The sequence below is a fragment of the Myotis myotis genome, unplaced genomic scaffold, assembly GCF_014108235.1.
Source record: "Myotis myotis isolate mMyoMyo1 unplaced genomic scaffold, mMyoMyo1.p scaffold_m19_p_3, whole genome shotgun sequence".
Classification (NCBI taxonomy): domain Eukaryota; kingdom Metazoa; phylum Chordata; class Mammalia; order Chiroptera; family Vespertilionidae; genus Myotis; species Myotis myotis.
In genome coordinates, this window is record NW_023416335.1 from 20,007,733 (window position 1) to 20,035,705 (window position 27,973).

A 27,973-nucleotide genomic window follows, 5' to 3' on the forward strand; every position below is an offset into this window, starting at 1 on the left:
AGGTAATCTATTACATTGGACATATACTTAAGTTCAAAGTGTTTTTTAAGGAGGATTCAGGTCACAGTTCCCATCTCAGCATCCTTTTTTTTTCTGACATTCTTTCACATGACAAGTGACATATTTCCTCTAACCTTTATTCCAAATCTGTTAGGCATTCTATGGAGATAGGCAGATAGATTAATAACCAAAAGTCCATGCACCCTTCCCTGCTGATTTACAATCCGTAGGATATTCCTAATCTTATGACTCGGTCACTAACGTCTCTGCTTCCTTGGACAGTTAATGACAGAGGTGGATAGGTAAGGAGTTTCTAATAAGTCAGGAATGGGTTTTATTTAAAACTCCAATTGTGCCTTTGCATTTTTGGGATTTCTGGAATAAAAATAGGTAACCTAATTTGCACATTCTTTCAATGCTCTCCCCATGAGTCTCTGCGCTTCCTTGGCATTCTGCTGAATATGCACCTCAGAAAGAATTCAAGGCTTCCTTGGCATAATTTTGATGAATAGGACCCTATGAGGCTTAATAAGAGGCACCAAAATGGACAGGCACCTAAGGGGAAAAACAGGTCTGTGTTGATGGATGTCTTTCCCAGGGGGGCTGGGGCACTACTGAGATGCAGTTTTTCCAGCAAGTGGTAAAACGACAAGATAATTCAAGGCAGCTCATGCAAGGCAGGATGTGCAATGTATTTTCTTAGCAGCAACGAGTGTGCAGAAGGAATCAGATAAGCATCTGCTTCACAGGGTGCCAAAGAGTTATACAGCAGAGAAGAAATGTACCAGCCCAGAAAGGGTCTGCATGGAAGGGAAACGGGAAATCACCCTCATCAAGTCAAGTGATGGTCCAAGGTGAGCTTTATTGATTCATTCATTATCCTACTAAATTCCCATCAGAACGTTCACTTTTGATGTTTCAGTTTATTGTTTAATAAAACAAAATCAGGGTTTTCTAATCTTCAAGTTCAGTGGAAGCGAAGGCTGCAAAGTATTATAGCAACTATTTCCCTATAAGATTAAAAGTGATCACTCACAGAAGATGAAGCCATGACTAACAGCATCAGCTGGATTAATGGGGTGGGGGTGCTGTTGCTGTCCATAGCAGATAGAGCCACTGAGTTTCTCCCCACATGGACCTTTTTATTAACCTTTTTTGAAGATAGAAAAACTTTTTTTTATAAGAAATGTTTAGATTGTACAGCCCACTATGTCTCATTCTGCCGATTTCCTTTATCTTTCACTCTCTCTCTGACAAAGATTGAAAACTTCCTAAGTGGATTTGTGTTTCAGTGTCATGGGTTGTATATGAAGCATGTCTTGTTAGTCTAATGCTTTGATATCTGGGACCTTGCTGACTGTGGATGGACCTCCAGGGCTAGCTAATTCCTAGAGATAGTAAATGACTTGCTTGCAAACCCACCTTTCTTATTTAAACCAACTAATCCAGAGTACACACCTCCAACAACCTGTCAGATTCTGACACTCAGGGCCACTATCCAGCTGCCTTAATCATCTAAGAGCCACGTATTAGACAACCAAGAACAGTCCCTATGCCCCTGAGTCTGCTGAAATTATCCATACTAGCCAAGCCTATGCTTGCACACCCACTACTCCCACTTCCTGCCACAAAAATAATAATAAAGGCTCTTGCCCAGATTGTTGCCTCATTCTCCCTGCCTCCTGATGGAACCTGGCACTTCCCTGTATAGCATGCCCCCTCCCCTTGGGGCCTGTGAATAACAAATTATCTTTCCAAGGGCAGTCATCTGCTGATCTATTGGCCTCACCACACCCTAATAATAATGAAACCTGCATTTATTTACTTATTTTTAAATTTTCAATTACATTTGGCATATAATATTATGTTACTTTCAGGTATACATGGCAATTAGACATTTATGTAACTTACCAAATGACCACCCGATAGTCAACCCTGTATTTTAAAACAGACTGTAGTAGGCTTCCTTTAATTTCAGTTTGTCATAAGTAACCATGGAAATGAGGAGGATCTTGGTCTTCTCCACCTCTCTACATATAAAAGAATCTCTTCTCATGGAACTCACTTTCAAAAACTCTGCTCCAAAAGCTAAATTATGTCATTGTAGAATCTCCTGAAGAAGTAAACTAACAGTGACTCCCTTTCATCTTGATCTGAAATCCTACAAACAGGAAGAAAAAACACAACGAAGAATCACAGGATGGAAGAAGGACATAGTCCAGTGGAAAAGCTACTTTGGAAGGCTACTTGTGGTATATTAGTGGCAAACACATCCTAAAGGGCAACCGCTGTAACTGCCTATAGTTACCTCATCCGAAGAGAGAAAATCCTTCATAATCCCCATGCATTATGCATGAGGAACAAACAGTATGCTGCCTACAGAAGTTACTTCTACTCACATCACTGCTTCCCCCTTTTAGAACAGTGTCTAAATACCTAATATAAAGGTTGTCCAGTTACCATAGGAACTAGGGATTTGATAGGTATGAATACATGGATGGTAAATTTTAATCACTTTCACTGAAGTTAGCATATATTGATAAGAGTTGTTTTGCCTAAAGGAGAGTGCTACTTTAAACTATAAGCACCACCTCAATAAATAAATTAATACTTTAAAATGTTGAATACATTTTTTTATCTATTGCTTTTACTGAATAATTTTCTAAGACAGGCATTCTAGATTTTGTGGATTCAAACTGGGGAATATGATCCCTGTCCCTAAAAGGATCACTGTTCCTGAGTCTATGCATGTATACTGTAACTCAGTGCTATGGGTACAGTCAGTCTGCTGTGGAAAATTTTCTGTAAGCCTACAGGGAAGGATAGAACAGTATTCACAAAAGAATTCAAAGGATATTTCAGAGAATTGGCTTCTAAAAGATAAGGGGAGGTTATTATGGACTGAATTGTGTCTCCCTTGCCCCAACCAAACCCTGAAGGTAGGGTCTTTAGGGAGGTAAAGTTACAAGAAATTATAAAAGAAGGACTATTCTATATATATAAAAGGCTAAATGTCTGTCCTTCCCTCTGACTGGTAGCTATGATGCACAATGACCACCCGGGGGCAGACGCTCAGTGCAGGAGCTAACATGATGTGCACTGGCCATTTAAAAATAATGGCAGCATGGACCTGGCACTGACAAACCAACACTTGGCTTCCCCCAAGTGGGAGGCAGGACCCCCACCACCGGGGAACTACACCCCACCAAATCACAGCCAACGTTGCCAAGACGCCATGGCGCAAAATGTGGCCCACAGCCCAACCCAGCCCAGAAATGGTCGCTGTAGGTGCTGGGTAATGATGTCACGTAGCAATGCCTGGCTTCCTCTTCCTAGTGACTAGCCTCCTTGGAGTTTCTTCAGCCCAGGAACCCGACTTGCTTTATGGCCAGGTACAAACATTTTACAGGTTAGCCAAATGTTTGTGAAGCATTTTCCCATGCCTCATCTCATTTGATCCTCATAGAAGTCCTGGAGTAGGCAGATAAGAGACTCAGTAGAATCCTATTTTCTTTTCATTAGCCAAAAAACAGAAATTTAGAAAGTTTAGAAACTTGACCCGACTGAAAAGAAGTTAGAAATGGTGGACTTCGAAAATGACTTCAGGTTTTCTCACTACACAGAATATAGTCAAACACTGCTGCAGTTAAATATTTTACCCTTGGTTCTCCCTGCATGATCTACAACAATAATCTGCTTCATGTTGATATTTACTGCTATGTTGCTGACAATTACCTGAAAGAGAAATTGGGGTGCTTCACTGGGCTGGAAAAAGTTTAGCTAAATCAGAAAGCAGGTCTAATTAAGCAAGTTTATCTATATATAAAAGGCTAAGTTGACTTGCTGCCACCAATCACTCGCCTGTGTTTCTGGCTGTCATTGTTGATCGTGAATCTGGTTGACACTTCTATTATAGAGAAAGGGCAAATAGTGTTATGAAAATATTTCTTCTAATTAATTTCCTTTTAATGTGCACTAATCTGTGCACTGGGACACTAGTGTCCTTACAAGAGGAGAAACCATGAGTGCATATGTACAGAGGAAACAGAACCCTATATTCAAGGACATAGGAAGAAGGTGGCCATCTGCAGACCAAGGAATGACACCTTAGAAATCAGTGCTATGAGGACCTTGACCTTGGACCTCCAGACTCCAGAACTGCAAGAAAAGAAACTTCTGTTATTTAGGCCATCCAGTCTGTGGTTTTTGTTTTTTTGGTTTTTTTTTTTTTGTTTTTTTTTTATGGCAGCCCAAGCAAACTAATATGAAGGCTCATAAGCAAAGAAGGAAGAGTGGCTTTAGAGGATGTGGAGAAAACTTATAAAAAAGACAGTAATTTCTTTTTTATTAAATTTATTGGGGTGACATTGGGAAATAAGATTATATAGATTTTAAGTATACATTTCTATGATACCACGAAAAGTCAAATCATCTACTGTCACCATATACTTGACCCCCTTTACCCTTTATCATTCCCCCACACCTCTTCCTTCTGGTAACCAACATACTGTTGTCTGTATCTATGAGTTTTTGTTTGTTTTTCTTGTTCGTTATTTGTTGCTTTCAGTTTTGTATCCCACATGAGTGGAATCATATGGTTCTTAACTTTTTCTGTCTGACTTATTTCACTTAGCATGATATTCTCAAGATTCATCCATGTTGACACAAATGGCAGTATGTCATCTTTTCTTATGTCTCAGTAGTATTGCATTGTACATTTGTACCATATCTTCTTTATCCCCTCATCTGTCCAAGGACAGTTTGGTTGTTTCCATGTCTTGGCCACTGTGAATAATGCTGCAGTGAACATAAGGGAGCATGTATTGGCAAATAAATGTTTTCCAATTTTTCGGGTAGATGGCCAGAAGAGGGGTTGCTGGAAATTCAGTGTATGATGAGAGGTTTAATGAGCTTCCCAGGAGCCTAGGGGAAAGGAAGCAAACTGTAAAAAGTGAAAAGACTACTGAAATGTTTTGGGAAGGGTTTTGAATGTTAAACACTTTGCAACTACTTGTGTTATCTTAGGGAACCCAAAGAAATGTTAACTAGAAGAGGAACATAATTATTTTTAACTAGTGGCCTGCTGCACAAAATTCATGCATGAGGGGGGTGTCCCTCAGCCCGGCCTGCACCCTCTCCAACATGGGATCCCTCTTCCAATCCAGAACCACTGACTCCTAAGCGCTCACCTGCCTGCCTGCCTGATGCCCCTAACTGCTCCCTTGCCAGCCTGATGGCCCTAACTGCTTTCCCCTCCTGGCCTGATCCTCCTAACTGCCTACCTGCTGTCCCCTGCCTGCCTGATTCCCCTAACTTCTCTACCCTCCTTATCAGATCCCCCAAACTGCCTATATGCTCTCCCCTCCTGGCCTAAACCCCCTAAGTGCCCATCTGCTCTCCCTTCCTCTCTGCTCTTTCAGATCCTGGCACAGGAGTGCCGAGAGCTCTCTGCCGAGGCCCCACCCCAATCCGTAGGCCTGTATGAGTCTCCGCTAGGGGGGCCGCCCGCTGTCCTGACAAGCACATGCCTCTGCTGGGGAGGGGGGGAGGGACAGGAGGCAAGAACCACTGTCCTGATGACCCCTCCAGGCCAGGCGTTGAGGCGGACCTGTACGCATCTCCGCTGGGGGGAGCCGCCCTGTCCTGAAGCTCCCCTCTGGGTGGGGCAGCACAGTAGGTCTGTGTGCACCTCCACCAGCAGCCTCATGTTCCAGTGGTGCAAGTCCCTGCCCCCGTCCCCACCCACCAGCTCCTGTGCATGCACAGTCTGTTGAACAGTCGTGACTGGGACATCATTAGGACCAATTAGCATATTACCTCTTTATATATATATAGATATAGATATAGATATAGATATATAGATATATAGATATATAGATATATAGATATATAGATATATAGATATATAGATATATAGATATATAGATATATAGACAGGTTCTTTCCAAGGATGTCCTAATGATACAAGGGCACGAAGGTGGAATGTAATGTAAAGAGGAAGAATGAGGGGCTGGATTGAGACATGTAGAATAAATCAGGTGGGAACTGATGAAGGCATAAATGAAGCTGAGAAGTGGGGAGAGAGACAACATGGTTATTGTGATTTGTGCATTTTTCTTTCTGAGTTATAATTAGTATATAAAGGGATTATAGAGCACTGATAATAATGTTAGCTCAATCAGAGGGAGAATTATGTGTAGGCCACGAGCTAAAATTATACTTTAGCAATGAATTTGTTCATAACTTGAGTTGTTGTCTTTTATGTGTCTTGGTATGGATACTTTAAAGTTCTCTCTAGTTGGAATTTGTTGAGTTTCTAAATGTTAATATCATCTCTTTCATCAAATTTAGGGGCTTTCCAGCCATGATTTTTCAAATATTTTGTCTGCTAAGTCCTGTGGCCTGTAGCCCCCTCACTTGGGAATGGTGGAGTGAGGAGCTCTCATTGTGTCCCTGTTTGGTGGCTCTACTTACATTTCAAGAATAAGAAGTGCAACTTCCTCTCAGCCAGGCATGTTTACTTAATTGGTATGAGGATATTTCCATCTGTGAATCCATATATGAATTTGGATTTTTATGCACCATGTATCATATGTCACTATAATGCTTCCTTTTAATTTATCTTTCCATTTGACTGCTCTTAAAAATAAGTCTTTGTTTGTTTAGTGTATCATGATATTTAGGTGTAGGTTTCTTATTTCTACTTCTTAGGATTTTTAAGTTCTCCAAATCCAAGGACTAGAAGTTTTAATCAATTCTTAAATATTCCTACCTTTTCTCTCTTGGAATATTGCATGAACTCCCAAGAATTTGGTTTGACACATTAAGTTTTCATGAATTAAGATTTTAAAAAATGAGTTTATGGCCATAAAGAATCTAGTTTTGATATATAAATGTCCAACTGACAGCTGTAAGATTTCACTTCAGAATGGAGGTTAGAGACTTACCAATAGATTTGATAGTAAACAAGATGTAGTCAATACTGGAGTACCTCTAAGTTGCCACCACTTAACACAGGTAAAATGGTGATTAAAGGGCAGAGAAGCAAGAGCCAAAAGATTAGGATAATAAACGGAGAAGAGTCAGTAATATATGAGGTACAGGAGATAGCAACAACATAGAGGATCAAACTTAAATGCAGAAAGAGTTCAAAATAATAAAAAACTGTACACAACTCAAGTAGAAATTACAATCAAATATTTATTATTAATTTAAGCATCAATATAATTTTCCTGAGATCAAGGACTTTGACAATCAGAAGATTGAAAAGAGATATGTTTCCCTCTGCACAATGAGTTGTTGTCTTATGGTTCTCAAACCTTAGCATGCATTAGAATCACATGGAGAACTTGTCAAAACAATTTGCTAGACCTACCCCCAGAGAGTCTAGCATAGTAGGACTGAAATTGGATCTGAGAACTTACGTATCTAAAATGTTTCCAGTTGACATTGATGCTAATGGTCTATGGACCACATTTGCTGTTATTAAAAAAAAGGAGGAGTTGGGGGTAAAAAGAAAAGTATTTCTAACCCAGGAAATTTTTCTGCAGAGCTCTTTAAAGTACGTAATTTTATTAGATTAATTTATGTGGCAAAATTTCATGATCTTTACATGTTTTATTTTATGAATTTGCCAGATACCTTGACTTTGTTCAAGCTCTTTCCTGGGCCTCAAATGCCCTTGCCTCTGGAACGCAATGGTAATTCTACACAATCCTTCTTAGCACCTGCTCAAGTGCACCTTTGCAGGAAGGAGTTTCTGTATCTTTGGAATTATCTAAGCTCTGTTTTTTGTTTTTTGTTTTTGTTTAGTTGTCCAGGTGCCTGGATATCCACACACTTTTATAGACTGTAAGCTCCTTGAGGACAGGGACTGTCCTCTATTTCCTGCAACATTAAGCACAATTTCTGGGAGAGAGTGTTGCCCAATATTCTCCCTGGGATGGAATAATCGGCTTTCTACCCTAACACTCTGCTTCAGTTGCTATGAAATATCCAGCAGGACAGGCAGGGAACATTAAATCAGATAACATCAGAACCAACTTTTGCTTTAAATGATTTGCCTTTCCCCCTTGGCAACAGCTCTTATTAAAATAACATTAGCTAAAAATATTCCTAGGCCAAAGTAATTATGATAATGTTTCTCTGCATTTGTATAGTTCTTTTCATTCTAAAAATTCATAGTACACAGGTCTCTGCTCAGGAGGAAGGAAACACACTGAACTGGACTTGAACTTCTCATTCCTGGCAGTGAGCAGACTCTTAGTCTCCTACCTTATCCCTAAGCCCATTAGTATGGCTGCAGTCTGAGCTCCGGTTTCTCTGTTTGATGTCCTCACAGAACCCATTCGGGCATGGATTCAAAAGAGAAATTTCAATTAGTTCCCCTGAGAGGTTTAAATGCTGTTGTTCCTCACTGGTGCTCTCATCTTTAACAGGTGATTAAGGTCCTAATGGACTTATACAGGTTTTTAGTCTGTTCCAACCAATTATGGTACTGAAGAAAAAGCCAAAAAAGAAAAAGTAAAAAAGGAAATGAACAGGAAAATGGAAAGCAGGAGAAGGTTTCTTGCAGGAATTCTGCAAAGCTTTCTCAAGGTGAAAGGGTCTGTTTGTTGGAATGCTTGTCAGGGAGCTCTCAGACTTTACACCCGGGGTGCGTTGCAGCCAGGAGGATGCTCCAGCCCCCTTTCCATCAATCTTGTTTCTGTGTTTTCAGATTCCAGCAGGGTGTGTAGTGCACACTGAGGTGCTTTCCCACAGGTACACATTGTGGCCTTTTATTACTGTGGTTTAGTAAAGAATATATCTGGCCTGTGTCCCCAGTTTCATAATCCTTTGAATTTCCAGAAGGATAGGTGTATCTTTGTTATGCTAATGAATGACCCAAGGTGTGCCCTAGATTCCAGATGAGGGCCAGTGACCAGAAAGACCAACCATTTGGTTAGAGAGTTGGTAGAGACCAGCCCTACCACCAGGGAGGAGCGGGAGGGAAAACTTGAGTTCAGTCACATAGCCAATGATTTCATCAGTCATGCCCATATAGTAAAACACCAATAAAATTTCTGGGCACTGAAGCTCAGTGGAGCTTTCTGGTTGGTGAACACACTGATATGTTGGGAGGGTGATATGCCTCGATTCACAGGTAGAAGGCTTAGGAGGTAACAATTCTGATTCCAGTTCCATTGAGTGCATGTATGTATGATTTTTCCACACCAGGCAATTCTCTGACACCTGCTTGGTGTCCTATAATTCAACTCAATTCTTACACTATCTATCCAGAGATAGCATTGGATTCCACAGATTGACTGCTCCCCGCTTCAGATCCAATTGTGAGCAAGTCCAGGTTGTTACCTGTGCTTCTGATTAACTGGTAATAAAGCAGAGGTTTCCATGACTTCCTCCTCGGATTCAATTAATTTGCTAGAGTGGCTCACAGAACTCAAGAAAACATTTTACCTACTAGATTAATGATTTATTATAAAAAGACATAACACAGTAACAGCCAGATGGAAGAGTTGCATAGGGCAATGTGTGTTTGAGGGGGCACAGGGCTGGTCCATACCCTCTCCAAACACTCTCCCAAATCTCCACATGTTCACTAATCCAGAAGATCTCTGAACCCCCCTTTTGGAGGTTTTATGAGGTTTAATTACATAGTCTTGATTGATTAAGTCGTGGATCATTGGTGATTTATTCTATCTGCAGCCGCTGTCCTCTCCCCAAATGTGGGAGATAGGATCGAAAGTTCCAACACTCAAATCACGTGGTTGGGTCTCCTGCAACCAGCCCCCATTCTTAGGTACCTCCCCAAAGTCACCTAATTATCATAACAAAAGACACCTTTATTGCTCTCAACACAGGAAATTCCAATTGTGCCAAAAAGGGGATGAAAACCAAATATGTATTTCTTATTATAAATCACAGTATCACAAAAGGTCTGTGTCCTGGAGCCCTAAATGTCACCTTAAATACATCCTTTATAATAAGACTGTAATAGTGAGTTCTGTGAGTCATTCTAGGGAAAATCAAACCTAAATTTTTTGTAGAATCCTTGAATTTATATCCAGTTGATCAGAAGTGCTGATGAGCTGGGGCTTCACTTGTTTCTGGCATCTCAAAGAAGGACAATTTTGTGGAGGACTAAGCCTTATCTTGTGGGATCAGCACTGACTCCGAGTGGTTGGCAAAAGTAGTACACTGCAGGGCCCTCCAGTTGGGGTTGAAACAGAACAATGATACAGTGAGAGTTTGGCTAACTTTTTTTCAAGCTCCTTCTCATCTCTGCAGCCAAGGACAGGACTGTTGCCAGGGCATTTTAGGGGAGCAGTGCCCAGGGGGTCATGCCCATTTGTTCTGCACTGCACAGCCCACAACAGCAGCTAGAAACTGAATGGAATTAGGATAAAGTCCTGCTTGCTATAAATCACACTGCCCATAAATCATCAGGCAATTCTTTGAGAGCCTTTTTCCAGTTCATTTTCTCACCAACCACAGGGGTTTTCTCTAACTCAGCTCAGTGGACCCGCTGCATCACAATCACCTTGGGCGCTTGGTGGAAACACAGACTCCAGAGACCCCTCTAAGAATTGCTGAATCTTAATGGAAGATGGAGAGATGAGCAGAAATTAACATTTTATACAAACTCTTGAGTTGATTCTTATATACACTGAAATTTGAAAAACCTCTCTTTGTGCCTGAGAGTCTCAGCAGGCTGCCAGGCAAAAACAGTCCCTGGTTCCTATGAGATGCTGAACCAGAACCACATGATACTTTTTATTTCTCTTTGGTCAGGATCTTGGTTTTTAAACATATTTTATTGATTTTTTACAGAGAGGAAGGGAGAGGGATAGAGAGTTAAAAACATCGATGAGAGAGAAACATCGACCAGCCGCCTCCTGCACACTCCCCACTGGGGATGTGCCCGCAACCAAGGTACATGCCCCTGACCGGAATCGAACCTGGGACCCTTGAGTCCACAGACCGACGCTCTATCCACTGAGCAAGACCAGCTAGGGCAGGATCTTGGTTTTTAAATCAGAAATATTAGCAGGAAAGGGATTTATTTTTAAGTGTCCAAAATAACAAAATGTTGACCTGATTATAAATTAGTATGACATTGAATAACAGCCTATGTTTAGTGGAGTTTGGGGCCTCTGGTTGAGCTTGTCATGGGCATTTACACATGCAGGCTTAGGCAGACGAGCCAAACAGGTAATAATTTAGCATGCCACTTCAAAGGACCACAAGATACATACTTCAAGAACCTTAAGTTACACAAGTATCTGCATAGCTTCAGTTTAACACTTTGATTTTTTTGGTAAATTTTAAAAGCCAGGGAGAGGGTGTTGTGAAGTATCTAGTCTTTTATGAAAAATACCATAAGACTGCACAATGCCAGGGGGAGGAAGGTATCTAAATCTGAACCCACAGGAAACCGATCATCAGGGAAGGGAAGAGGCAAGAAGTAAGAGGCTGGGGGGAACAGAACAAAAACAAAATAGGTGGCCAAAGAGGTCTCAATATTTGATTTCAAAAAAGCACTCATTATTGTCAGAGTCATCTTTTAGTTTGGTTTAGGTAAGAATGGGATAAAAAACAAAGCCCATTTAGAGTATTTCATTTGAAAAAAATATCAAATATTTCCATCCAAAACAAGTCAAGTGTGTTCTCTGTTATAGCTTCAATTTAGCTTCACACTAAAGGTCCCAGTTAAGTACAAGAAGGCAAAAAAAAAAAAAAAAGAATTATAATAATTTGAAAGAAAACCTGTCATTATTTGTAGAAAACATATAGTTGTTTCGAAAAGCAACTTATTTGAATTGATAAAAGATTTTAGCAAGGTAGCTGGATATAAAATCAATATATTAAAAAATCAATTATAAATATAAATAAAGTAGTATTGAATTATAAATTAAATATCCATGAGTCCACATTGATATAAATAAATTATGCAATAAATAAATAAATAAATGAGGGAGAAGAGACAGTCTCCTGTGCAGAATTCCAAATAATTTGTGAAGACATTCAACCCTCAAGAAGGCAGAGCATGACTCTCCACTTTTAGGCTTGGGCTGGGCATAGTGACTTCCCTCTAAGGCAGCGATTTTCAACCTGTGGGTCGCGACCCCTTTGGCGGTCGAACGACCCTTTCACAGGGTTTGCCTAAGACCATCCTGCATATCAGATATTTACATTATGACTCATAACAGTAGCAACATTACAGTTATGAAGTAGCAACAAAAATAATTTTATGGTTGGGTCACAACATGAGGAACTATATTTAAAGGGCCAGAAGGTTGAGAACCACTTCAAGGGTACAGTAGGTAAGGGACATGAGAGAGTGATTTTACAGGTGAAATCTGACAAACACTGTTTCAACCAGGCAATCACTATGTACTCTCAAAAAAAAAAAAATAATAAAAATGGCACGCCACTTCTATGGTCTTCCTCCTAAAAATCTATAATCATGAGAAAAATCACCAGACAAGTCCCAACAAGGGGTTCTACGACATACCTAACCAGTACTCTTCAAACCTGTCAAGGCCATCAAATCAAGGAAAGCCCTAGAAAGTCAGAGCCAATCAAACCTAAGGAGAGATGGGAACTAAATGTAATGTGGTACCCTGGTGACATCCTGGAACAGGCAAAGGGCATTAGGTAAAAACTAAAGGAATTTGGATAAAGTATATGCTTTAGTTAATAATACTGTATTAATATTACTTCACTGGTTATAACAAATGCATTATACTAACATAAGAAATTAATAATAGTGGAAACTGGGTACAAAATCTGTGGAAAGTCTTTGTAGTATATTTTACATTTTTTTGTAAACTAACACTTGTAAAACATGAAGCTTATTTTAAAAGTATAAAAAATCAGTTGCAGTTTGTTACATGCTCAAAAAAAAAACCCATTTATAAAGGTAATTATTCTGGCTTCAAATAAAATAAAAGTAAAATACCAAGGAATTAATCAATAATATATGTACAAAATTTGTATGGAGAAAATTATACTGAAGAAAAATTTTTCAAAGATTAAATAGAAAACCATAGCACAGGCATGGTCTGAAAATTAATAAGAAAAAGGCAATAGCCTAAGGATGTAAATTCTCACAAAATTGCTCTAGTGATATGATTCAACTCTAGTCAAAATACCAACAGATTTTGAGGGAATTTGACAAGCTGATTTTAAAATTTATGGAGAAGATCAAAGATACAAGATGAGAAAAACATTGCTCAAGAAGAGCAAAGTAATTGGATTGGGCTTACTAGATAGCAAGTATTACTATAAGCTATAAAAATGAAGACAGTATAGACTATCACAGAAATGGATGAACTGAAAAAATAAAAACAGACCAGAAACACATCCATACATATATGTAGATGAGATTTATATAGATCTTGCATTGCAGAGCCTTGAGAAAACAAATGGATTGAAAATAAATAAATCTGGAACAACTGGTTATCTACACAGAAAAAACTTGAATTAATTAGACCCCTGTATGACAGCATAAGCCAAAATCAACTCTAGCTGGGCTAAATATGTAAATTCAAAAGGCAAAACTATAAAACTTAGAGCAAAATCTTTTCATTACTTTGGATTTAGAAAGATCGCCTTTGTGTACAAAGCATAAAGGAAAGATTGACAAATATGAATATATTAAAGTTGAGAACTTCCATACATCAGAAATCCCCATAAGTAAGTGAAAGCACTATGTTAGCTGGAAGAAGTTATTTGCAGTAGTTTAAATGGCAATATTTAATATTCTGAATGTATAAAAGGCCTACAAATTGAGAAGAAAAAGGCAAATATTACCCAATAGAAAAAGTGGGCAAAAGTAAAAAAAATGAATTGGTACTTCACAATGAGGAAATGCCGAAAAACTGAAATACAATGATGTCCAACCTTATCAATAATAAAAAAACACACTGACAGGCATGGCTCAGTGGTTGAGCATCAACCGATGAAACAGGAGGTCATGGTTCGATTCCTGGTCAGGGCACATTCCTGGATTGCAGGCTCAATATCCAGTTGGGGGTGTGCAGGAGTCAGCCAGTCAATGATTCTCATCATTGATGTTTCTCTCTCTCTCTCCCTCTTCCTTCCTGTCTGAAATCAATAAAAAATATTTTAATAATAATAAATATCAAAATTAGATATCATTTCAAACTAATCATATTAGTTAAAACTAAAGTATAACAATATCAAATACTAGGGGCCCAGTGTACAAATTCATGCACCTTGAATGGAACTGTGGACTGCAAGGCTGCGGTGGGCACAAGGGCAGGTCAGCACCCCCGCCTGGCCCCTCCCACCACTGCCGCTCACACCCACTGAGAGCAGAGAGATTAGAGCCAGCACCAGCAGCGGGTGTGAGTGGCAGCTGCTGCTCCAATCGCCCCTCAGTAGCAAGGAAAGATGGAGAAGCCCTCAGGGGTGATTGGGACTGGCAGCCGCCGCTTGCACCCGCTGATGGTGCTGAGCAATCAGAACCGGCGCCAGGCGCTGGCAGCGGATGCAAGCAGGGCTGGCGCCAGCAGCAGGTGTGAATGCCCGGCGGGACCACAGTGCACGGGAGCAAAGAATTTTCAGTAACCACCAGGGGCTCACCACATGACAGTGACTGGCGCCCTGCCTTGGTCTGGCACCCCCCACTCACCTGCTCCATCATCCCGCTGTGGCCAATGCCCACCATGTTCTACACTCTGCTCCCTGCTGCCCACACCCACCATGTTCCGTGCACACCCCCTGGTGGTCAGTGCACATCATAATACCGGTTGTTCTGCCATTCGGTCTATTTGCAGGTTAGCCTTTTATTATATAGGATTGGTTTGGATATAGGGGAAGCTGAATAATTATACAGTGTTATTTAGAATGAGTTAGAGTATAAATTGCTCATCATCTTAGGAAAACAATATGATATTAGCTAACAGACCAAAATGTATAAACCTTATAACTTTATTACACTCTAAGACATTCTCTGAGAGAAATATATCACATGTTCTTATTAGCATTCTTTGTAGTAGCAAAAAAATTAAACACAAAAGTACAAAACAAACTCAAATATTCATTAAAAATAGAATGAATGCACAAATCATGGCAGTGTTATAATGGTATATTATGCCACAGTGATAAGAATTTAAATATAACTTTATTCAGTGCATGGATGCATCTCGGGAACAATGTCATGCAAAAAGAGCAAATATGATTAAATTCAATTGATTTAAAGATCTAAAGTACATATATCTAAATAATGCTTTATTTAGGAATATAAATAAGTATAATAATAAAAGCATAATATGCTAATTAGACCTGACAGCCGAATGACCTTTGGGACATCATTCCAGACCTCCTTCTGGATGAAGCCGCTGTGGCTGGGGGCCGAGGCAGAGGTGGTTAGGGGCGATCAGGCAGGCATGCAGAGGCTGTTAGGGATGATGAGGCAGGCAGGTGAGCAGTTAGGGGCAATCAGGAAGGCAGGAAGGCAAGTGATTAGGAACGAGAGGTCCCGGATTGTGAGAGGATGCAGGCCAGGCTGAGGGGCATCCCCTACCCCCGTGCATGAATTTCATGCACCGGGCCTCTGGTACAAATATAAAGACACTCTAAGATAAAAAGGTAGGGATGGAATGTGAAGGGCACTCAAGAAAATTGAAAATTTAATGTAATATTTTGTTTATGAATATAGGGCATAAATATTTGGGTGCTACTTATATGGCTCCGTATTTCTTACAGATATATCTAAAATGTTTTTGTTTTTTTATCTAAGCACTTCTAAAATTTTTAAAAGAAATTTAAACATGGATGGAACATGATCTTTGGAGTCAAAGTCCCTTGGCATCTGTTCCCAACTGTCTCATTCACTAGCTGAAATTCAGCAATTTGCTGAACCTGTCTAAGACTCAGATCCCTCACTTTTTTTAATTTAAAAAAATTATCATTTATAAAAGCTTACACCATGTAATATAAATTTCTAAATTGGAACAAATGCCTAAAGATTTTTCCTAAATCATAATCTTCAATTTTTACTTATTTATTGTTGATAGTATTACAGATGTTCCCTATTTCCCCCCTCTTTGCCCCACTCCACCTGACCCATCTGTCCCACCCCAGGCTTTCCTCACACTATTATCTGTGTCCATGAGCTATGTATATATGCATATACATTCTTTCATTAATCTTTTCCCATTTCCCCTAACTCCCTCCACTCTGAGTTGTATCAATCTGTTCCATGCATTCATGTCTCTGGACTTACTTTGTTCATCAGTTTGATTCATTAGATTTCACACCTAAGTGAGACCATGTGATATTTGTCTTTCTCTAACTGACTTATTTCACTTAGCATAATAATCTCCAGGTCCATCCATATTGTCACAAAGGATAAGAGAGCCTTCTTTTTTTATAGCTGCATAGTATTTCATTGCATAAATGTACCACAGTTTTTTTTAATTAATGTAGCAGTAATAAAAAACACTTAACTGCAGAACTTTTATGGAAAGGAAAAAAATATCAGAATATGAAATCATCTTGCATAGCGCCTATTGCCCAGTCTACTAGATATTCCGTAGATGTCAGGTTGTCTCATTTGCTCACCCATTCATTCATTCATTTATTTTTCATTTATTCAGGTACTAAAGAATGAAAGTCAAATTAATCAATTGATAGTAACCTAAGTTAAAAAGATAGACCACAGCCCTAACCGGTTTGGCTCAGTGGATAGAGCGTCGGCCTGCGGACTGAAGGGTCCCAGGTTCGATTCTGGTCAGGAGCATGTACCTGGGTTGCGGGCACATCCTCAGTAGGGGGTGTGCAGGAGGCAGCTGATCAATGTTTCTCTCTCATCGATGTTTCTAACTCTCTATCTCTCTTTCTCATCCTCTCTAAAAAATCAATAAAATATATATTTTTTTTTTTTAAAAAAAAAGATAGACCACAGTCTTCCCCTCAGGTAATCTGCATATTTTATTCAGGTTTTCTGGAAATAATACTTCCATCTCATTAACAACTTTAACAGAAAAGTGAGATCAAGGACTAAGAAGATAGAGTTGGTTCCAAGTAATTTTTAATTAAACTAAAGCTATACCTAAAAATAACTTTAAGAAACACACAGAATGGCTGCATTGAGGGGGAAAAAAAAGGTTTGCAATCATGCACACTTGCTCAGACTGTTGTTTAAATACAACCTGGGCAAGTTATTTAAAAAATATCTGGGCTTCATTTCTTCATATATAAAACAGAGATAATATTTTTCTGAGTTCAGGCTTATGATGGGGAACAGAAAGTATATATGCACAGTGCTCAGAGAGTACCTGACACAGAGTAGGAGCTCAGCAAAGGACTGCATTAGTAGTTAATCTTCCTGTACAGTGATACAGTTAGTAGATTTTTTTAAAAAGTAATAAGCATTTTATTATTCTATAATATGTAAATATTGTGTGTGTGTGTGTGTGTGTATATATATATATTAAATTATGGAATAGGAGCATAGTAGAGTTTGGTGGAGTGATTAGAAACTCAGACACTTGTGTTAGATAGCCTAGGATAAAATTCTGACTCTACCAATGACTAGCTATGTGACTCTGGGGAAGATCTTTAAAATCTATTTCCTCATAAGGTAATGTAGACATAAATGCCTACATTTATGTCAGGTAAGTAGACATAAATAAATGAGACAATTCTTATAAAGTGCTTAGAACTCACATACATAGTTCAATAAATATCAGTTCTGTTATTAATTACTAGAGGCCCAGTGCACAAATTTGTGCACCAGTGAGGGTCCCTCAGCCTGGCCTGCGGGATCGAGCTGAAACTGATTCTCTGACATCCCCCAAGGGGTTCCAGATTGCAAGAGGATGCAGGCCAGGCCGAGGGACCCCACTGGTGCACAATCGGAGCCAGGGAGGGACTCGGGAGGTTGGTCAGTCAGGGAGGGGCCGTAGGAGGGCTCCAGGACATGTCAGGCCCATCTCACTCAGTCCTGATTGGCCAGACCCCAGCAGCAAGCTAACCTACCGTTTGGAGCTTCTACCCCCTGGTGGTCAATACACGTCATAGTGACTGGTCTACCGGTTGATTGTCTGCCCCCTGGTGGTCAGTGGCACATCATAGTGAGCAGTTGAGTGGACTTAGCATAACATTAGCATATTACACTTTGATTGGTTGAACAGCCAACTGGATGACTGGACACTTAACATATTAGGCTTTTATTACATAGGATGTTACTGTTATTATCATTTTTGGTTGCAGTTAAGAACTTCCCCTCTGTGAAACTCCAAAAAGTACTGCAGGATATTGGTCTTATTATTTTAATTAAAGTGAATTTGATTTCCTAGTTTTTTAACACCTTTCCCCCTGAAAAAACCCTTAAAGAAATCACTACAATCAGAGCTTCAGAAACCCAACCAATAAAAATAAACAAGGAATGTAAGGATCTTAGATCCTGCCAGGACTTGATGTTGCTTTCATCATTGACAAATTTCTTATCATTCCAACGCTTTAGTTTTCACATCAATATGTTGAAATAATTCTTTGACCTCATTGTCATATAGGAATTCTAAAAAAAAAAATTATTTTTCCAAAACCTCTTGGTTAAAACAAGCTTATAAAGTGACTGTGTGTTCAGAACTTTGTGATAAAGGGTCACACAGAGTTGGTCTGTGACCACTGAAAGGTGCTTGCTAATAACAGTACAGACCCCAGGTCACCTGAAATAAACCACTTGGCAAGTAATCTCAGGATAGAACTGGCTGCTGATCCAAGGCTGTGTGACTGCAGCATCACTTCAGTGCACATTGGGTTCTAAGATAACCAAGTTTATTTCCCAGAAACGTTCCTCTGAAGCACAACTATGCAATTTATTTCAGAAAGTTATCTTTTAAACAGAAACAAGAAACAAAACGCCAGAGCTCCCTTAAATCAATGTTAACCGGCATTTCTTCCCATTCAGACACCCATACCTCTGGTAGAGGCTACACAGGACTCTAGTAGGTCCCCAGGAGCACAAGGTGATGTTCTGTTGCCATGACTACGAAGGCCAGAACTCAGCCTGTTGTCCCTTGAGACCAAAGTTCACCATTCTCCCTTCACACATGGCTTTTCTTAAGAGCCTGCACAAAGACCAGAGGCCACAGTTGCTACTTCTGAGCATCTATTTCCAACCTGCATTTTAACAAATAACTTTGTTTTCTTTTCTCCTGTATTATTTTGTTCCTTTTTTGTTCTCTTTTCACTAGTGTAGAGAGTTGAGATTTTTTTTCTCTTTTTCTCACAATTCCTCTTCTTTAGATAACAAAGACCAGGTCCCTAGCCAGGGTAATTATTAGCATATTCCTGGAGAAAATTGCAACAGTCTACATTAAAGGACTCCCTGCAGAAATTTACACAGTAGGTATCCAATTTCTCTTTAAATAAAAGGCACTGAGAACAGTGAGGGGTTTAAAACAAGAAAAGAAACGGGGAACAAACAGAGCTTTGAGGAACAGCAGGGAGATTTGCGGTGGTCAAGAGCAGATAGCCAGGCTGAATTATTTGGATAATTAGTCTTCGTTAGCAAACTGGGGAAAATTACAGTGCCACCATAAAATATAATAAATGTGCCCACAGACTAGCAACATTGAGGATCCTGTCTGACTTAATTCCAAAAGGTTTGGCTCTTTATGCTGAATATTCTGTATTAGAAAATACATTCTAAGCCTGTGATTTCCAAAACTTACAGTTTCAAGTGATCCTGATATCATTGTGGTCCTCTCAACCTACAAAGAGAACCTGTAAAGACTTCTCTGATGATCAGGGAACTTTCAAGAGGAAACAAAATGCAAATGTAAGAGTTAATTTTAATATTCCCTTCCTCTGTTGTATTGTACCCCGCGAATAACACAAGGGTGCCTCAAGAAGTCGAATTAAGATGCCACATTTATTTCAGAGCCAGCGACTATGAGGGGGCAAATGCTCTCCAAATCTTGCAGTGCCAAATGGCAGTAACATCAGGCTTATATAGGCAAATATCACAAAGGTATCGATTACATCTCTAGGTTTGGAGTGAGGAACCTGGTTTTCAAAAGCAGTTTGTTCCAGAAGCTAAATTGAGCAAGTTAGTTATCTACGAAGATTAATTATAGTTTTAGGTCTTGGAGCCACTGAGGCAACGGAAAACCCATTTCCTGGAGCCACTGGAGCAATTAAAGCAATTGTGCTGTCCTGGTCTCCAGGTGCAGAGGAATGTGTTTTGAAAGACCAGTAAAACCACCATCAATGGGGTATACAGTCGAATGGGGAGATTTATATAAGTTCAGGAGATCAAAAATAACTCCTCTATTATTTTAGCAAGCAAATAATTACAGCAGCCAGAACAGCAGGGTTAAAAATTAAACAGCAGTTTTTACCCAAGATGATCGCTCCCAAGCTTCACCTCCAGATGTTGGAAAATAGGAAAGCGAGGCTTACTCTTCTCTGGTCCAGAAACCCTCTTAGGAGGTGTAACTGGCATCAATAAATGGAACTTAAATATAAATTTATATTTAAAAATAAACTGCAAAAGTCTTATAAAAGCTCACCCCCCTTGTTATAGATCTGGGGGAGGCCAGTTCTTATTGTCTACATTTCTAGCACCCGTTTAAAAGTTTCTTGAGACAAACAATGAAATACATTCCATGAATTGTTCCAAAGAGCAGAGTCTGATCTGATTAGAATGTTGCTGCTTCTTGATGAAATCACAGAGTTCTGAGGTGAAGAGGATAATGTAAAAGGAACATTGGTAAGACTGGTTCAAAAAAGCAGGGTAGTTGAAGTTGTCTTCAAATTCTATTCTTCAAAGGAGGTTAAAAAGTTTTTCACATTCCCCATGAATGACAGACTTGCTGTGTTTCATGCACACATATGTACACCTGTATGTACAAACAGAGGAACAACATTGGGAAGAAAGAGGAAACCTGGACCCGTCACCTGAAAGTTGTTCTTAGCACTGTCTCAGGGCAGGAGGCCACTTCATTATAATAAGAAACATTATTGAACATATGGGAATCATGCAAAAAGGTATGCAGCATGTTCTTTCAATGTTATACTGATGTATCATGTGAAAGATACACTCATCATTCTAGAGGAAAATACTTGGTTTGACTCACTTTTTGTTATTGAAAAAAGTGTTAGTAAAATACTTGTTAACTTAAGATTTTGGTCTAATAGAAATGCACATGGTTTCTGTCAGGTAAGAAAGGTAATATTCATGCTTGCCTATGGGACTCCAGTCAGATTTGCATTTAACCTGTTATTCTGTTCTATCATTGTCTCAAAATGCCTATAGAGTTCTAAATCCCCAAAATGCTTTGAATCACACTTGACCTTATTACTGGTTTCCTCATTAATTAATGAGTTGAACAAAGTCCTTGAAACAGGTTGATATTATAATTACATGAGTGTCATACTTTCAAGTTTTTGAAAATTATGCTTTGCATTTTAAGAGCCACTCATACACCCCACACCATAGGAAAGTGAGGACAAACCCGGTGATTTCTTGATTTGCAAGTATTGTGGCTAAAGATACCTTGTTGAATAGATTTCTTTTCTCCCTTTAAAAATGGCCCTTTAATAACTCATTTTTCTGTCTTATACATAAAGGAGAGTCATGTTTCTGGCCCACTCGCTTATCTCACTTACAGAATTGAAGTAAGGACATCTGGCCTCATTAGAGGAAGTGATGGGAGGAATGGATCTTGGATAAGCAATGTAGAGCTCTCTGAATCGCAGAACAAAGCCAAGTTCTAAAAATGAGAAATAACCATAGCCATCAAAAGTCAATTGGAAAAAAAAAGTAAGTTGGTCACTCGTTCTAATTGGAAATGCTGGTGTATGTGTGTGTGTGTGTGTGTGTGTGTGTGTATGCATGCATGCATGCATGCATGCTTTACCCAAGTTTCTTCTGGAGACTTCAAAGGTTATTAGAATTAAAAAGTACCCATTGGGAAAATGTCACAGAGAATGGAAAGATGACAAGCTTTCTCAGAGTTTCTTTTCTGAGAGTAGCTGTTTTAATGTCTCAGACTATGAAGGTAAATGTAATAGACACTTGTGAGAAAGGACACTCAAGCATATGAGTCGAACCTCTCTGTTTGCCCCCATTCCAAAATCTACTTACCCATATTCTCATCTTGTTGTTTTTTCTGAGTTTCTATTGCTCTTACAGAGGCAAGCAAAATAAATCTGGAAGAACGTTAACAGTGGACTCTAAGGAGGAAAAAAAATTGGTACATTCCCACTGTGGTGCACCTTATAAAGTCTAAGTGAGCAAGAAAAACACAGGGCTCATAATTAATGGCTAGGAGCCTCAAGAAAAATCAAGGAGACTTTGAGATTCTGGACTTCATTAGCAGTTAAAGAAGAAAAAAAAAACACCCAGTGGCCAGCAGGTTAGAAGTTAATTAGGAGAAGTGCTAGGGGACTTGCTGTCTGACAGAGAGGCTTATGAGGTAGTTTCAGGCTCTTTATTGCCACTATAAAAGTCTGAATGTTTGCAAGCTCCCAAGAAACAGAGCAAATCCCCAAGGTTGTTCAGAACAGGGAAGCCCGTGCCTCCAACACTCATGGGTCTTCTGCCCTGCCCAGTAATAGATGCTTTGGGACTTTTGTCCATTTGTTCTCAAAGCAAACTTTTTCTTACATTAAATAGATACAGTTAGTTGGAGCCATACCAACACTTAGGTTAAAAGTTGATTTAGATGCATATGCTGATAAGAGTGAACAGAAGGAAAAGACTGGAAAAGAGCAAAGGCAACCATTCTATTTGTTTTGTTTTGTTTTGTTTTTCCAGCGGCTTTCAAGCATTTTATTTTCTAATAAACCTTCCAAGCTTACAGTGCACTATGGCCCACTCCATCCCAGGGCGGCAGCAGGTGTAAGCACCCTGCTCACAGCAGAGTACCAGGCAAGGAGGAGGGAAGGGATCCCTGAGGAAGAAGGATCTTTTTTATATGCATGTTTGTATGGGTAAACAACAGCATTGCTAATTTCTATGCCCCGCATTGTCTTACTACCAGGGGGAAAGAAATCCCCAAATACACATAGCAAGGCCTAGTTTCTTCCCACAGAATAGCATGTGTCTCTTTCCCATTGTCTTCAATAAATGTAGAAGTTTGGCAGGTTGACTGGAAGATGAGAATCAACATAGATACATATTGGCATTTCTGAGCTTCCTGACCCCTCTCTGTGGTTTTTCTCTAGGCCTCTTGTTTGTGTTTTAAACAGTATTTTTTCAGAGGTTTTGGATGTACCTGAGATCCTAAGAGCCTATATCACAGATGGCAGTGCCCTTCTTGCCTGTAAGACATCTCCTATAACACAATCATGCCTGCTTCTTTTTCCTGCTCAGTCAGGGGCTTGCTGGGGCTGTCCTCTGCCTTCCAGATATGCATAACCATTCTTTTTGGTTAAGAAACAGTCCTCAAAGGATTCAGAGACGTCTATAGCTGGATGAGCCGGTGTTTCTTTAGACTGAAACCTAGAAGTACCATTGTGGTGTGTGTTTTTTTCCTCTACAAACTTTCTCTGAGTTTCTGCATCAGACTATTAAAATGGAGGTTTCATTTGAGATTCTTAGGTGACAATATCAGGTATCAAAGTGAGTTGGAGGCCATACCACACCATAGAACTGGACTATTGTAGCTGGCAGAGAAAAATCCATTTCAACTCGAGTGAAAAACAGCAGATGGTGGGTGTGAGAGGTGAGTGAGCAAGAGAGAAAATTCCACCCTCACCTCTCTTTTCTGCTACAGACTTTTGCCTGAAACAGGCTCTGGGTGGAAGACAGAGTATTACTGCCACTTTAGGTGGGTTCAATGGTTCTATATTCTATGGGAGTGAGTGCCTAATTCCCCAAAGCAACCAAAAACCTAGCTTTTAGACAGTGACTTTGTGATTGGAGAATGTGGATGTCAGACTTTGTATTCGTGTAACAACAAGAAAGTGACGGGGCTACCCATATGTTAATGGGGGACTGCCCTCCACTAAATCCAAATGGACATTGAAGGGCTAGCCAATTAAATGTACTTTGTGATTTCAACCTATGAGTTAGGTCTATTCAGTGTTTATTTCTTCACCCTCGTTGTGCCTAAGAATCCAGCTGTTTGTTCACAGTAGAAGACTGGTTGTGGTAGGGTTGGTGGAATAAAGCAAAGATAAATTCAGAAAGCTTAAGGTCTAATACAGTATGATTTGTCCAAGTAAGTTTGAGCTATATTCTGGATTTGTACATAGTTCTGTTCTTAAAGTAACCCAAGGTTCCTCCAGGATTCTTAAGGAGTATTATTATAAAACTCAAATTTCACTTACCTACTTCCCAACACACATATAAAGTCAAGTCTGTGACTCCCATAAAATCCTTTACATCCAAAATTTCTGAGAAACCCTTTTTTTTTTTTGGCCGTGTCTTATATAAATAACTTTATATTTAGGCTAATTTTATTGCTCAGGACGCCATTTGAGATTAGCTTCTCACGGATGGCATTGCCACTGTCCTCCAGAAACAGAGACCCTGTCCCTGGTAATCCTGAGTATTTCAGTAAGACTGGAGAATAGAAATGTTTGGGAGTACAGAGGGAGATAACTTGGGGGAGTAGGTACAGACTGATCATAAAAGACTTAAGACCTTAACTTTTTTCAAGTACCTTTTGAAGTGATGGAAATAGCATATTTGCCACAACAGAAGCGTGTACTAGAGCAGAGAGAGAGAAAGGATTTCGGGGTAGATCTAATTGATGATAAGTAACCTTATATTTAAGTACTTTAAAATAAAGGTTTGTTTCTCCAAAGCAAAAAGAAAGTAGTGAATCTGGAATTCTCTGAATCCCCCTTGCAGAGGACAAGTGACATTAAAGTGGCCTAGTTCAGTCCCTTCCTTCACCCATCAGAAAATTGCAATCCCATATGATAAGACGGCCCATCCAAGGTCCCTTCACTAGTAAATGGCGAGAGAGAAATCAAATTCTTATCTCTTTAACATCCAGCCTGGTATTGTCCTATCAATTACATTATATTTCTCCTCAAGTGTATAATTCACCAGAAGATAGATTTGATTAAAATATTGCTTTTTCCTGGAGCAGATCAGAATTTCAAAATGCCAGAGAAAATAAACAGGTTTTTTTAAAAGATAAGAACTAGAGAACATGGAAATTAGATAACAAGGGAAATAAATTCAGACACATGGATATGCCTAGATAAGACAGTTATAAGGAAGGTATTTATCGTTGAGACTTAGACAGGCCAAGGTAGTAGCTTCAATAAAGAGAACATTGATCCAGAAACAGGGAAGTCAAAATTAACTTGCTGTACTCTCAAATCTTTTTCTGTAATAATGTTCTAAGAATTATAGTTATTTGGTGCCTTATTAGATTATAGAGCTTTAAACTGTATTGAGACCTACCATAGTTTTAGAAAACCATATCCAACCATGGCAGTATTAGCTGAATTTTTGATAAGCGTAATATTGTTCCCATCCTAATCAGAGAAATATTTGTATATGTACCTTATGTGGAAAAGAGACTTTATAGAGATGATTAAGGTTAAGGACCTCAGTGAGAGGTGGGCTTAAAGAAATCTTTCATCAATAAAAAGAGAAGCAATAAAAGGAAAGAGGAACAAGATCTGCCTTAGCCTTGGCTCTTAATGGAAACTATCTATTAAAACAAATAGACTCTCTCCTGATAATCCATGATCATAGGACAATCTTAGTTTCAAAGAGGTCTGAGAACAGAAAACAAATTGCAGTCCTAGCTGGTTTTGCTCAGTGGATAGAGCCCGCAGACTGAGGGTATGGTTTTGATTCTGGCCCTCTCACATTGATGTTCCCCTCTCTGTGTCTCTCCCCCTCTCTTCCCCTTTCTCTAAAAATCAATAGAAAAATAACCTCGGGTGAGGATTAACAGCAACACAAAGAAAACAAATTCCAGTGAGTTGAAGAGTGAGTGAGCAAAGTGGAAACCACTGAGTTTAATCTTTTCACATTTGGGCATCTTCTATTCACCAAAACCTACTCATTGTCCTGTTTCCTGCTTGATCTCCTGCACATGTGAATCTCCACTGTCATCCACGGTAGTTCCCCTAAAACTTCACAGGTCATTGATTAGAATGTCCTCAGCTCTGAAATCCCCTTCTCTATAATTTCTACCCATGGGTCTTAATTTCACCTTCTGGAGCTAAAATTTTGGAGCGTTACACCCCCTTCCACAGTTAACTGTAAGCATCTGGAGTTTGTCAGTGTGTCTTTTCCAGGCAGATATCTCTGATTCTGTAAGCTGTACCCTCCTGCTTATGAAAAAATGGAGGCTCAAATAGTCCTCAGTTGAAAATCAGTGGGTAGCCTTTAAAAAGCAAGTGACAGGGAGAATATGGTTTCATAAATCGAGGGCTATCTTTATTTCTTTGCCAAAATAATTGGAAATGTAACTTTTTAATGCAACGAATGGGCCATAATTCTGAAGTTTAAAAATCCTCAAAAGCAAAATCTGGGTGCTTCCTTCTCCTTCTGCCCAGGAGGTCAGCATCTGCGCGGAAGAGGCGCTTTAGGAGCACAGGCAGACGCACTGCCATGCAGGAACCAGGGGCATTTTTCATTTTTGTGTTTTCTGTTATTTATTTTCTTCACCTCAGGTTTCTGAAAACCAGCAACAGATGGACTAATCCAAGCTGCTCAGAACAGACGGCATATCAAACTCCCCGCGTGAGGCACGGGGCTCTCCTGCTGAGTGCTGCACCGCAGAAAAATGGACTCACACCCACCTCAGAACCAGCACTCACAGAACTTTAAACAATCAGCCTCTCCATTAGCCCCATTAGCAACCACAGTTGGAAAGATGTGTCCTTACTGGATCCTTGGGGGCTCCAAGGTCCCCCAATTGCCAGACACCAGATTACATCGCAAGGAGCAAAGTCCACAGACATGCACAAATGAGCAGTGGAGGTAAAATACACGATACATGGATGCCTGGCATCAGATGTTTGGGAGGCATTAGAAATTAAGTTGGGTAGAAAAACCATGTGTATTAGGATAAAACTCCTTATTTTGACGCACTCTTGCCTCTGCTGACAACAGCTTCACCTTTAACTTCCTAGTTATGTTCTTTCCTTTCTTCCCATCAGAACCCAATTAGAATAAGGCTTTTTATACAAAGGAATAATGACTTATAAATAAAATCCTATTACTTCCCTCTTACAAGATGGCATCGTTACAGAAAATTTAGGTGAAACAAAGTAATTTGCTATGGGTGAGGGAGGTGTTGGCCCATGGAGTTCAAAGTCTCTGCTATCACACAACATAGGAGCATCCTCATCCTACTTTTTCAGTCTAGAAGAGATGGTGTCAATGCCCACTCCTTTTTATAAAATAAGACAGAAATCAATGGTAGGTCTAAAACTGGACAGAGATAGAGCAGGGCTATATAATTTTTAGACTCTGGGTTTCCAAGTCAAAGCTTGTATAAATATCTCTTGGCTATATCAACAACAGGTTTACGTTCCATTGTGAATAACAAGAGATAATCTCAAAGCAATACCAAACAGTAGCTTAAACAAACTTGGATTTTAGTTTTTTCTACAAAATCAGATAGGTATTTGCCAGCAAGCACTAGATCAACAAATGGTAACTGCCTCATGGTTACCTCATGGCTGCACAGTGGCTGCTGCAAACTCACCTCCATGTCACAGGCATGAAGAAAAGAAGGGTGAAGATGAAAGGGACACTTTGCAAGCTTTCTTGGGAGTCACATATAATGATTTCCACTCACATCTCGAAGCAGAAGTGTGTTTCTTGGCCATGTCTAGCTTCTTTGAAGGCTGATAAATTAATTTTTAAATATTGAGCTAATTAATGCCCCTTCCCAAAATTGTTGGTGTGGTATTAAAGATTAAGGGGAAATAAATATTAGGGTTATCAGTCCCTATCATACTAGCTTTAAGGGCAGATGATACATTCTAACTCTGCAAATAC

At 39.6% G+C, this 27,973-nt stretch overlaps 1 long non-coding RNA gene across 2 annotated transcripts in view; it reads left to right on the top strand.

The window, feature by feature from the left end:
* Positions 1–701: 701 nt before the first annotated feature.
* LOC118652010 overlaps positions 702–27,973 on the top strand; it is a 29,087-nt gene continuing 1,815 nt past the window's right edge. The window contains exons 1-5 of one of the 2 annotated variants that reach the window (XR_004966400.1): positions 702–854; positions 19,718–19,822; positions 20,854–21,033; positions 21,616–21,808; positions 26,638–26,947. This is a non-coding gene — a long non-coding RNA (uncharacterized LOC118652010). The remainder of the gene's footprint in view (positions 855–19,717; positions 19,823–20,853; positions 21,034–21,615; positions 21,809–26,637; positions 26,948–27,973) is intronic. The other variant, XR_004966399.1, reaches the window with a different exon arrangement.